At 43.0% G+C, this 11,104-nt stretch overlaps 1 long non-coding RNA gene across 1 annotated transcript; it reads left to right on the forward strand.

The window, feature by feature from the left end:
* The first annotated feature begins 145 nt into the window (after positions 1-145).
* Positions 146-2,266, forward strand: LOC108529890 (uncharacterized). The gene is made up of 3 exons (XR_001885705.1): positions 146-449; positions 1,913-2,027; positions 2,155-2,266. It is a non-coding gene; the product is annotated as an uncharacterized LOC108529890 (long non-coding RNA).
* The last annotated feature ends 8,838 nt before the right edge of the window (positions 2,267-11,104 follow it).

The raw sequence follows: 11,104 nt of genomic DNA on the forward strand, positions 1-11,104 counted from the left end.
AAAAAAAAAAAAAAAAAAAAAAAAAAAAAAAAAAAAAAAAAAAAACCAGCTCAAGCTTTCACTTCCTTGTGACCTCCCTGGTGACCAGTGAGCCCAGGCGCAGCCCCTCTCCCGGAACAGGGCACGCCCTCCTTCCAGGCGCGGCCCCACTCCCAGAAGAGGGCGCGCCCTCCTTCCAGGCGCAGCCCCTCTCCCAGAACAGGGCGCGCCCTCCTTCCAGGTGCAGCCCCTCTCCCAGAACAGGGCGCGCCCTCCTTCCAGGCGCAGCCCCTCTCCCAGAACAGGGCGCGCCCTCCTTCCAGGCGCAACCCCTCTCCCAGAACAGGGCGCGTCCTCCTTCCAGGCGCAGACCCTCTCCCAGAACAGGGCGAGCCCTACTTACACGTGCAGCTCCTCTCCCAGAACACGGTGAGTCATCCTTCCAGAGGCAGCCACTCTCCCAGAACACGGTAAGTCATCCTTCCAGGGCAGCCCCTCTCCCAGAACAGGGCGCGCCCTCCTTCCAGGTGCAGCCCCTCTCCCAGAACAGGGCGCGCCCTCCTTCCAGGTGCAGCCCCTCTCCCAGAACAGGGTGCACCCTCCTTCTTCCCTCTGGTGCTCTCGCTTGCATATTCCCCACTGTCACATTTAACAGCCACCACCTCATTGTCTCTGAGCTAAGCTCTTCCTTCTAGATGCCAGGAAATTCCTTAAATGTTGGGTGTATGAGTATTCACTCTCATCCTCAGATCCTAGGACTTTTGCCAGCATCAGGGACTCTGTAAATGTTGTTGAAATACTAATCTGATGGGTTTCCTTATTGATCAAATGAGGGGGTTGGCCTCATTCAGAATTTCCCAGTGGTTCACTGTGTAATATTTATTCTTTGCAAAGCTAACGTACTTTACCTGAAAAGGGGTTCCATGATTAAATAAGTTTTGCAACTACTGGGTTAACTTGATTAAGCAGATTTCTTTGTCATGACTGCTCGTATCTGGAATGTGGTATAGAGTGTTTTCCAAACTTATCTGAAGACAGAATCCTGTTTTCTTGCTGTTCTCCTAAGACAGTGATCCCAGCACAAACTTTGCTAATCCCCATCTTAAAGATTCTTCTAGCACCATGTTTACCTGCTAAAGACTCTGTTGCAAATAATTAATCTGTGATAGATTTAAATAAGCAAATTGTTAGGTAGAATGACTTTATATATGACAGCTGGACAATATCCTGTGGAAAGGATAAGAAAAAAAATTCACTGTGAATTAGTTTATGTTATAAAAACTCTTTTTCATGCTTGATCATCAGCTGGAAACGGCATAGAACACGCTGAGGCTGGCAATTATCTTCTAACTCCCAACTACAACAAATTTTTTAAAATGTTACACCAAGTTCAATTATTTATGCTTTTTAAAATTGAGAAAAGAGGCTGGGCGTGGTGGCTCACACCTATTATCCCAGTACTTTGGGAGGCTGAGGCAGACAGATCACCTGAGGCCAGGAGTTCGAGACCAGCCTGGCCAACATAGTAAAACCCTGTCCCTAGTAAAAATACAAAAATTAGCCAGGCATGGTGGTGTGCACCTGCAGTTCCAGTTACTGGGGAGGCTGAGGCAGGAGAATCACTTGAACCCAGGAGGCAGAGGTTGCAGTGAGCCGAGATGGCACCACTGCACTATAGCCTGGGTGATACAGCAAGATCCTGTCTCAAAAAAAAAAAAAAAAAAAAAAAAAGAACTGAGAAGAAGTTCTTTCTTTCTTCAAAGGAGAATTGGGGGAACGATCTACTATTTTCTAAGGATAGACTCTTCCACTCCCCGATATTAACTGAGTCCAGTGGAGGCATTCAGAATCCATCAGTGAAAAAAAACACCTTCTTTTCTTCAGATTAAAACAAAAGTTGTGCTGATAAGTAAGTTTTCCTTGAAATTCCAAGATCTCTTTCAGCCTCATATCCTCTGGATGGTTAGTGGACAAAGAGTGCTTTAGTCTGAATCATACCATATGATCCACCTACAAAATCACCCTGAGTCTGCGTGGGAGAGACAGAGGTATTCATTCATTCCTGACTTATTCATTCCACTCTGCTTTTTCACTGTGAGATGACGATGATTGATGGTGCTGATGATCACGATGATGATGACCATGATGGTGATTCCTACTGTTATTTTGACACAGAGCCTCACGCCGTTACCCAGGCTGTGGTGCAGAAGTGAGATCCTAGCTCACCACACCTTCCAACTCCTGGACACAAGCGATCCTCCCATCTCAGCCTCTCAAGTGCCTGGGACTACAGGCGAGCACCACCACACCCAGTTAATTTTTTAATTGTTTTGTAGAGATGGGATCTTGCTGTGTTGCCCAAGCTGATCTTGAACTCCTAGCCTCAAGTGATCCTCCTGGCTCAGCCTTCCAGGGTGCTAGGATTATGGACATGAGCTGCCATGCTTGGCCCTGTGAGATTACTTTTAAATAGACTTAGTGTAATTAACCTTACACAGAGATGCTCTATGGTACCATTCATACCCAGAGCTCCTCCTGAGACCAGGCTGAAGGCTCAGCAGAAACTACCTCTCTGCCTGGCTACCTCTGTGTACTCTCCCACCTCCCTCACCACGCAACAGATTTCCCCTGAGGGAATCCCCATCTCAGGCTGTGCTTCTAGGGAAACTGACCTAAGACAGGCTCACTTTCTTTTTCTCTCCTCGTTAACCAGCGTTCTCTCCCTACCCAGTTTTTGGCACCAAAATGGCTTGGGTTTGCGATGGCACCAGTTTGAGATCAAATTTTTAAAAAATCAACTTGCTATAGTCTCTAGGTCTCCTGGTTCCAATTTTTTTAATAATCAGATTGGCCAGGTAACAACGGCTGAGTTCTGTCTGCCCTGATCACGCCGTGCAGATAAGCGTCTATCAGGAAAAACAGTCTTCAGAGAAGGTGTGGCGGGCGGGGTGTGCGCTCAAGGCATAGACCTTGTGCAGCTTGGACTTTTCCATCAGAATGTGCATAGCTTTGAGGTCAAGTATCATGGCGTTTTTTGTTGTTGTTGTTGTTTTGTTTTGTTTTTTTGAGATGGAGTCTCTCTCTGTCACCCAGGCTAGAGTGTAGTGGCACAATCTCTGCTCATTGCAACCTCTGCCTCCTGGGTTAAAGCGATTCTCCTGCCTCAGCCTCCCCAGTAGCTGGGACTATAGGTGTGCCACCACGCCCAGCTAATTTTTGTATTTTTAGTAGAGACAGGGTTTCATCATATTGGTCGAGCTGGTCTCAAACTCCTGACCTTGTGATCCACCTGTCTCAACCTTGCAAAGTGGTGGGATTACAGGTGTGAGCCACCGGGCCTGGCTAGATCATGCCTTTTACTGCCCATACCCAAGAGATTTAATGACACACTGTAAGGTTTAGAATGTACTGAGTAAGTGAGTCAAGAAATGAATCTTTCCATGGCTCACCTCAGCCCACGATGACCCTTCCCTTCTTTGCAGCCTTTGCTTTTTACAACAGGTACACCATACCATCAAGCATCAGACTATGCCATAGCTTGCATTATTTTCCAGCTCTTTATGTATGTGATGGCCTCATTTCTCTAAATTGTAAAACCTCCAAATTAGACACTATACAACAAGTCACTCATTTTGCTTTTTAAAGCATTTATTAAGTGCTGGGAGCCAGGCAACAGGCTGGATTCTGAAGATTCAACAAGAAACAAGCAACAGTGCCTACCTTCAAGAAATGCACAGTGCTGTGAGGAAGATAAGTCAGTAGCCAGAAACGTGAAATAAACACTGTGGATAAAGATGAGCCCCGGCTGCTGGGTAAACATGGATGAGGGAAACATACCTCAGATTGCACATTTCACAGGGTTGTGGTCAGGACTGGATGATATAAACAATCTGGATGTAATCAATATTAAGAATTTTGCACATGGTGTCTGCTCCATAAATACTAGTTCACATAACATTCTCCTTCCTTTTTGCTAAACCTTGCTGCAAAGGACTCTTGCTAGAAGATAAATTAAGTGACTTCTTAAGAGATACTGTTTTTAAGAGCACTGATAGATATAACTGATGTGATATTTTTAGGCTGGAAATAGGCTTTATTTGTATTCACTTCCCTACATGCCTCCTAGTACAGTTTGATCATTCTGAAAATTGGGCAGTATCACCTCTCCACAAAAGGGTCTGCTTCTCATCCTAACGAGAGCTCTTTTCCTCCCATCTCATGACTCTTAGAAGGGCGAGTAAGCGGACTTGAGAGACTTGAGCTCTGATCCTGATTCCCTGACAATCTTTCTGATCACGGACAAGTTACTTTCCTAAATCTCATTTTCCTCTGCTATACGTGGGGGAAATAGTACCCACCTCAAAGAATGGTTGTGATGACTCAAGAAGATAACTCATGGATAGATCTTAGCACACTCAATCATTCAACAAATGTTAATTGAGCACCTAATCTGTACTGGATGCTAAAGACAGAGCAGAAAAGGCAAAACAAAAACACAGACCAAATTATACTTGCCCTCATCGAGCTTACACTCTGGTGGGGGAGAGAGAAAATATATAAGAGAGAGATAAGGACGACTCATAGTATGTTTGAAAGTGATAAGAGCTAGGAAGGGAAAAGAAAACAAAGCAAAGAAGGATAGGAAGTAGAAGGCAGGCATTGAAATTCCTGGAGGGAGAATTATCTGAATAAAGACCTAAACAGGTAGTCCCCGGCACAGGTGAATACGTGGTAAATTTTAGCTATTTTACTAGGATATATTTTTGCTCCACTTCTCTGGATTTGGAGCACATTGTGGCCAACATGTCTTGGAGAATGCTGATTTAAGGTAATGACTTGGAGTTGTCACACTTTGCTAGCGGTTAGACTTAACCACCATTCAGGTTTCTCATCTGCATTACTGGCTGCTCTCATTTTTTCCCCTCTGTACTCATGATGGTTCTTTTCTTTTTTTTTTTAAACAAATACACATCATCCCCCTCTGGGGTGATATTGCTACCAGAGGAGCTACTAAAGCATTTGCTCTTGCATCTTTCATAAGGACCTGTCCTCATAAAAGAAGCACTTTCTCTCCCACAATTGTTTCTCATCGGATGCTAAATTACATGAAAGGATGCCTTGTTCCATGTGGAGCATGGGGGCCTCTCACTCAAATGTGGTTAGTGCTAATGGGATCTGTGTGGCTTGCGTGGAGGGTGAGACATTTAGCCTGTCATAGAAGTTGACACTGTAAATAGCAACAGGTTCCAGATAGAAATACCCAACATCAACGCACTTGGTTACCCAGTTAACGTGATGACACCACAATCCAAGGGGCTGGGAGCGCAGTAGAAGCAGTTGTCCCTGGTGACTAAGGAAGTGAGAAGAGAAGGATTTTCTCACATCTATTTTCTCTTTTCTAGCCACACAAAAATCCCTGAATTCCTAAGATAAAACCATTTGATCTGAATTTTCCATCTGCATCTTTTTCTCCTTTTATTCATGCATCTCAAGCTTTTGACCACGTCCTTTCCAGCTCTAATCAATAAGTTTGCTAAACACCCAGTTGTTAAACACCCAGTTGAGGAAGAGACTGTTTGACCACGTCCCTTTCACTCTAGTCAATAACTGTTTGCTAAACACCCAGTTGAGGGTGAGACCGAGCGGTGCGATCTTGGGCAAGTTGTGCAAATATTTCAGGTTTCGGTTGCTTCTTTGACATGGGAATGAGAACACCTAACTGGATAAAACGTGAGATTCTGTGAGTGAGGATTGTGAGCTCAGCAAAGACTCAATGACACCAACAATCATCTCTTAAGGGGCTTCTTGTATAGCTGGATGGACAATGTTGGCACCTGGATGAAGGAAAAAGACCACATATGCAACGTTAAGGTATAATGAAAGCAAGGATTCCAAGATAGATGAGTCACTACTAATGGCCCAACAGTTTCTTCCTGGCATAGCACTAGTATATGACAGTAAGGACAGCAGGGTGTGTGTGTGTGTATGTGTGTTGGACAGATAAATCAATCGTGGCATATTCCTACAATAGGATACCAGGGAACAATGGAAATGAATGATCTACAGCTTCATGCAGAAGCATGAATGAAGATTTTTAAAACCAAGGGAAAGATACCTGGGTTCAGCTGAAACGCCAGCTTGTTCCACTCGGAGAAGCTCACTTTGTGAGAACCAACAGGAAAGAGCCTGAGCTGCCTGAACCTCTTCTCTATGAATTTATGACATAATAGGTGTTAAAAAATAAAAGACCTCTGGACTGGTAAAAATGTTTCTCTTCACTGAGTAGAGATGTGGTGTCATCTCCCCCAAAGAAATGTTTAAAGCAAATTTCAATCGTGTCCAAAAAAAAAAAAAGATCTGATTCTATTTACTCAGTGTACAAGATGAACAGAAGCAAATGTAAAACCAGCAATTCAATAAACAAGAGAGAGAAGGATAAATAAACGGAAAACAAAACAAAAATCTCCCACTCAAAGTGAATCTCACAAACCAAAATTCCAGGAACACACAAACCATCTCATGCTAAGAAAAAGATCAACAAATTCAGAATGGAAATTCCCTTTCAGTTGAGTTCACTGAAGTTGCTGTATAGAACATTAGAATATTTTTTAAAAAGTAGAGTCTCAGTAATAATGAACAAAACATAACAGAAAAAAAGATAGTAAAAAAGTTATAAAGCATTTAGAAAACATGTAACAAAATACGTGCCAGAGTTTTACAGAGAAAAACATAACCTTATGGAAGGACATGTAAAGTACACGAATAAATTAAAACGATATCCTCTTTTGCATAAAAAGATTCAATAGTATAAAAGAAGTCAATTCTCCCAAATGTTTACAAAACTGAATTAATACAAATCCAATCAATACCCCTAACATAAGTTTTTCTCTTGGACTTGAGCAAGTTCTCGTAAATCATATATATGAAGCAATAAAAAGATCAAGGAATAGGCAGACAACTTGTTTTTTTTTTTTTTTTTTTTTTTTTTTTTTGAGGCGGAGTCTCGCTCTATCGGCCCAGGCTGCGGGTGCAGTGGGCCGGGCGATCTCAGCCAGCTGCAAGCCTCCGCCTCCCGGGCGTTCCCGCCATTTCTCCTGCCCCTCAGCCTCCCGAGTAGCTGGACTACAGGCGCCGCCACTTCGCCCCGGGCTAGTTTTTGTATTTTGTTAGTAGAGACGGCGGTTTCACCACATGGGTTAGGGCCAGGATGGGGTCTGATCTCCTGCACCTCGCTGCATCCGCCCGCCTCGCGGCCTCCCAGATGCGTGGGCATTACAGGCTTTGAGCCCCGCGCCCGGCCGGCAAGACAACTTTGAATAAACAGCAAGGCAGGAAAATTTCCTTCGCCAAGTGACAGGGGTTATCAGATGGTGCGATGGCGGCGCTGACCAGGATAGATGCGCACACCAGTGAAGCCAAATATTGACCAGACGTAGGCCGGCACTTGAATGCAAACTTGAAATATGGCACAGGTGGGCTGGCCAGTCAATGGGGAAAGGATAGACCCTGGGCAATTAAAACAGAATAGGGCAATTCCACTGGCTCACATGTCCATTCCACATCATTCCACACTTGTCAGATCAGCGATCCTGAAAAACACCACTGCATGTTGTCAAGGTGCAGAGCAGGAATGAATTTCCCATGCCAGGAGTGGAAGCTAGTGCTAACACTGTGTGTGTGTGTGCGTGTGTGTGTGTGTGTAGAGGTAGAGTCTCACTCTCTCGCCCAGGCTGTAGTGCAGTGGTGCAATCTTGGCTCACTGCAGCCTCTAACTCCTGGGCTCAAGTGATCTTCTCACCTCAACTTCCCAAGTGGCTGGGACCACAGGCAAGTATCAACATGCCCAGCTAATTATTTATTTTTTATTTTATTTATTTTTTTGTGGAGATGTGATCTCACTGTAGTCTCAAATGCCTGGCTCAAGTGATGCTCCTGCCTCGGCCTCCCAAAGTGCTGAGATTACACGAGTGACCCACTGCACTGATGCTCCTGCCTCGGCCTCCCAAAGTGCCGAGATTACACGAGTGACCCACTGCACTTGAGCCACTTTGAATAATACTGGTAGTACCATCACAAAGAAAATTCGAGAGAGTTTGGGGAAAACAAAACATAAACTTTTAAAAGAAAATAAAGGAGAGTATATCTATGTCCTAGGAATAGATAAGTTTTCTTAAATAAGAGAATAAAAGCAAAAACCATAGAGACTGATATATTGGAAGTGTATTAGAATTTTAAAGAACCTCTGAATTACAAAGGACAAAATTAAGTGAAAAGACAAAAAGAGCAAGATTATTGACAATCTCATGATCGATATGGGATTAATATCAAGGGATATTTTTAAAATATCCTTATAAATCAAAGGAGTGGAGGGGAGTGAGGAAGAGTCAGAGACACAATGAGAATCTGTAAAGCTTATGGACAGGTAATTTACAAAATAAAAACCCTGAATGGACAATCAGCAGATGAAAATATACTAAACCTAAATAGTTATTAGGGAAATGCAAGTCAAAACTATATCGAGTTACTATTTCCATGCTCATCAGATTGGCAATAATTAAAACTGTTAAGTGTGGGCTAAGATATGGAGCAATGGACACTTTCATGTACTTCTGGCAAGAGTGCAAACTGGTGCTACCATTAAGGATAACACTGGCAACATCCAGGAACGCTGAAAATGTGTCTAGTCCATGGCCCACCAATTCCACCTTTAGAGACATCTTTAGAGACTCTCCCACATGTGCACAGAAGATGACATAGACAAAAATGTTCATGGATCCTTCTCCTTCTCCTTCTCCTCCTTCTCCTCCTTCTCCTCCTTCTCCTCCCTCCTCGCTCCTCCTCTCCTCCTCCTCCTTCCCTCCCTCCCTCCCTCCCTCCCTCCCTCCCCTTCCTTCTTTTCTTCTTTCTTTCTTTCTTTTTGACAGGATCTCACTCTGTCTTCCGGGGCAGTGATGCAAGCACGGTTCACTGCAGCTTCGACTTCCCAGGCTCCATCAATCCTCCCACCTCAGCCTCTCAAATAGCTGGGTCTACAGGTGCACACCACCATGCCTGGCTAATTTTTTAAATTTGGGGAGAGATGGGGTCTTCCTATGTTGCCCAGACTGGTCTCAAATGCCTGGGCTCAAGCAAGCCTCCCGGTTTAACCTCCTAAAGTGCTGGGATTACAAGCATAAGCCACCACGCCTGGCCATGGAAGCATTTCTGAAAGAGCAAAAAGCTGAGAATAACCTAAAAGTCTACCAATAAGGGAATGGATGTGTGATTCATAATATAGTCAATGGATTTATGCTGCAGAGAAAATAAATGAATTAGATACATATATTAACATGCATGAATCTCCGAAACATAATATTGAGCAAAAAGAACAAACCGCGATATGGCACAAGTAGCACAACACTCTAAAATTTTGAAACCCCACAAAAAGTGGTATATGTTGTTATAGTTACATGCAAATGTAATATTAGAATAAAAATCATGCTTAGGAATTTGAAAAGACAAAATCAGAACAGTGGTGAGCTCCAGAATATGAAGGAGGGAAGTAGAATCAGAGAGGACATGAAGTGTTTCAACCTACCTGTAAGATATAAAATACATTAAACTGAAGGAATTATGGCAAAATGAAAGCATTTTCAGCAGCTAGGTAAGTAGTACACAGCATGTCAAATTATTTAAAAGTTTACTTATACATTCAAAATAAAAATGCTAATATGCAAAAAAGATTGACTTCACATGCTTATGTAAGAGCATGATTACAAAAAAACCAGTGAAAAGTTTTCAAATAGTATAAACAACTTGATTTCAATATTGTGTTTTTATACATGGAGATACAATAAAGTTGTAATTAGAAATAATGAGATAATAGGTAAATTTAATACCTGTTTTTTACTTTCTATAGTACACACGTCTTATGTTAAAAATCAGGCTGGGCGCAGTGGCTCATGCCTGTAATCCCAGCACTTTGGGAGGCTGAGGCAGGTGGATCATGAAATTAGGAGTTCAAGACTGGCCTGGCCAACATGGTGAAACTGTCTTCACTAAAAATACAAAAATTAGCTGGGCGTGATGGCAGGTACCTGTAATCCCAGCTACTCAGGAGACTGAGGCAGGAGAATTGTTTGAACCCAGGAGGCGGAGGTTGCAGTGAGCCGAGACCGTGCCATTGCACTCCAGCCTGGGTCACAGGGTGAGACTCTATCTCAAAAATAAAATAATATAAAAATCAGATGGGACTTCTTTTTTTAAATTTTTTGAATTATACTTTAAGATCTGGGATAAATGTGCAGAATATGCAGGTTTGTTACATAGGTATACACGTGCCATGGTGGTTTGCTGCACCCATCAACCCATCATCTACATTAGGTATTTCTCCCAATGCTATCCCTCCCCTAACCCTCCACCCCTGACAGACCTCAGTGTGTGATGTTCCCCTCCCTGTGTCCATGTGTTCTTATTGTTCATCTCCCACTTACAAGTGAGAACATGCAGTGTTTGGTTTTCTGTTCCTGTGTTAGTTTGCTAAGAATGCTGGTTTCCAGCTTCATCCATGTCCCTGCAAAGGACATGAATTCATCCTTTTTTATGGCTGCATAGTATGCCATGGTGTATACATGCTACATTTTCTCTACCCAGTATATCATTGATTGGCATTTGGGTTGATTCCAAGTCTTTGCTATTGTGAATAGTGTTGCAATAAATATACATGTGCATGTCTTTATAGTAGAACGATTTATAATCCTTTGGGCATATACCCAGCAATGGGATTGTTGCGTCAAATGGTATTTCTGGTTCTAGATCCTTGAGGAATTGCCACACTGTCTTTCACAATGGTTGAACCAATTTACACTCCCACCAACAGTTTAACAGCATTCCTGTTTCTCCACATCCTCTCCAGCATATGTTGTTTCTTGACTTTGTAATGATCGCCATTTTTTTTTTTTTATTATACTTTAAGTTCTAGGGTACATGTGCATAACGTGCAGGTTTGTTACATATGTATACTTATGCCTTGTTGGTGTGCTGCACCCATCAACTCGTTAGCACCCATCAATTCATCATTTATATCATGTATAACTCCCCAATGCAATCCCTCCCTCCTCCCCCCTCCCCATGATAGGCCCCAGTG

The sequence above is a fragment of the Rhinopithecus bieti genome, unplaced genomic scaffold (genome assembly GCF_001698545.2).
Source record: "Rhinopithecus bieti isolate Rb0 unplaced genomic scaffold, ASM169854v2 scaffold_6933, whole genome shotgun sequence".
NCBI lineage: Eukaryota > Metazoa > Chordata > Mammalia > Primates > Cercopithecidae > Rhinopithecus > Rhinopithecus bieti.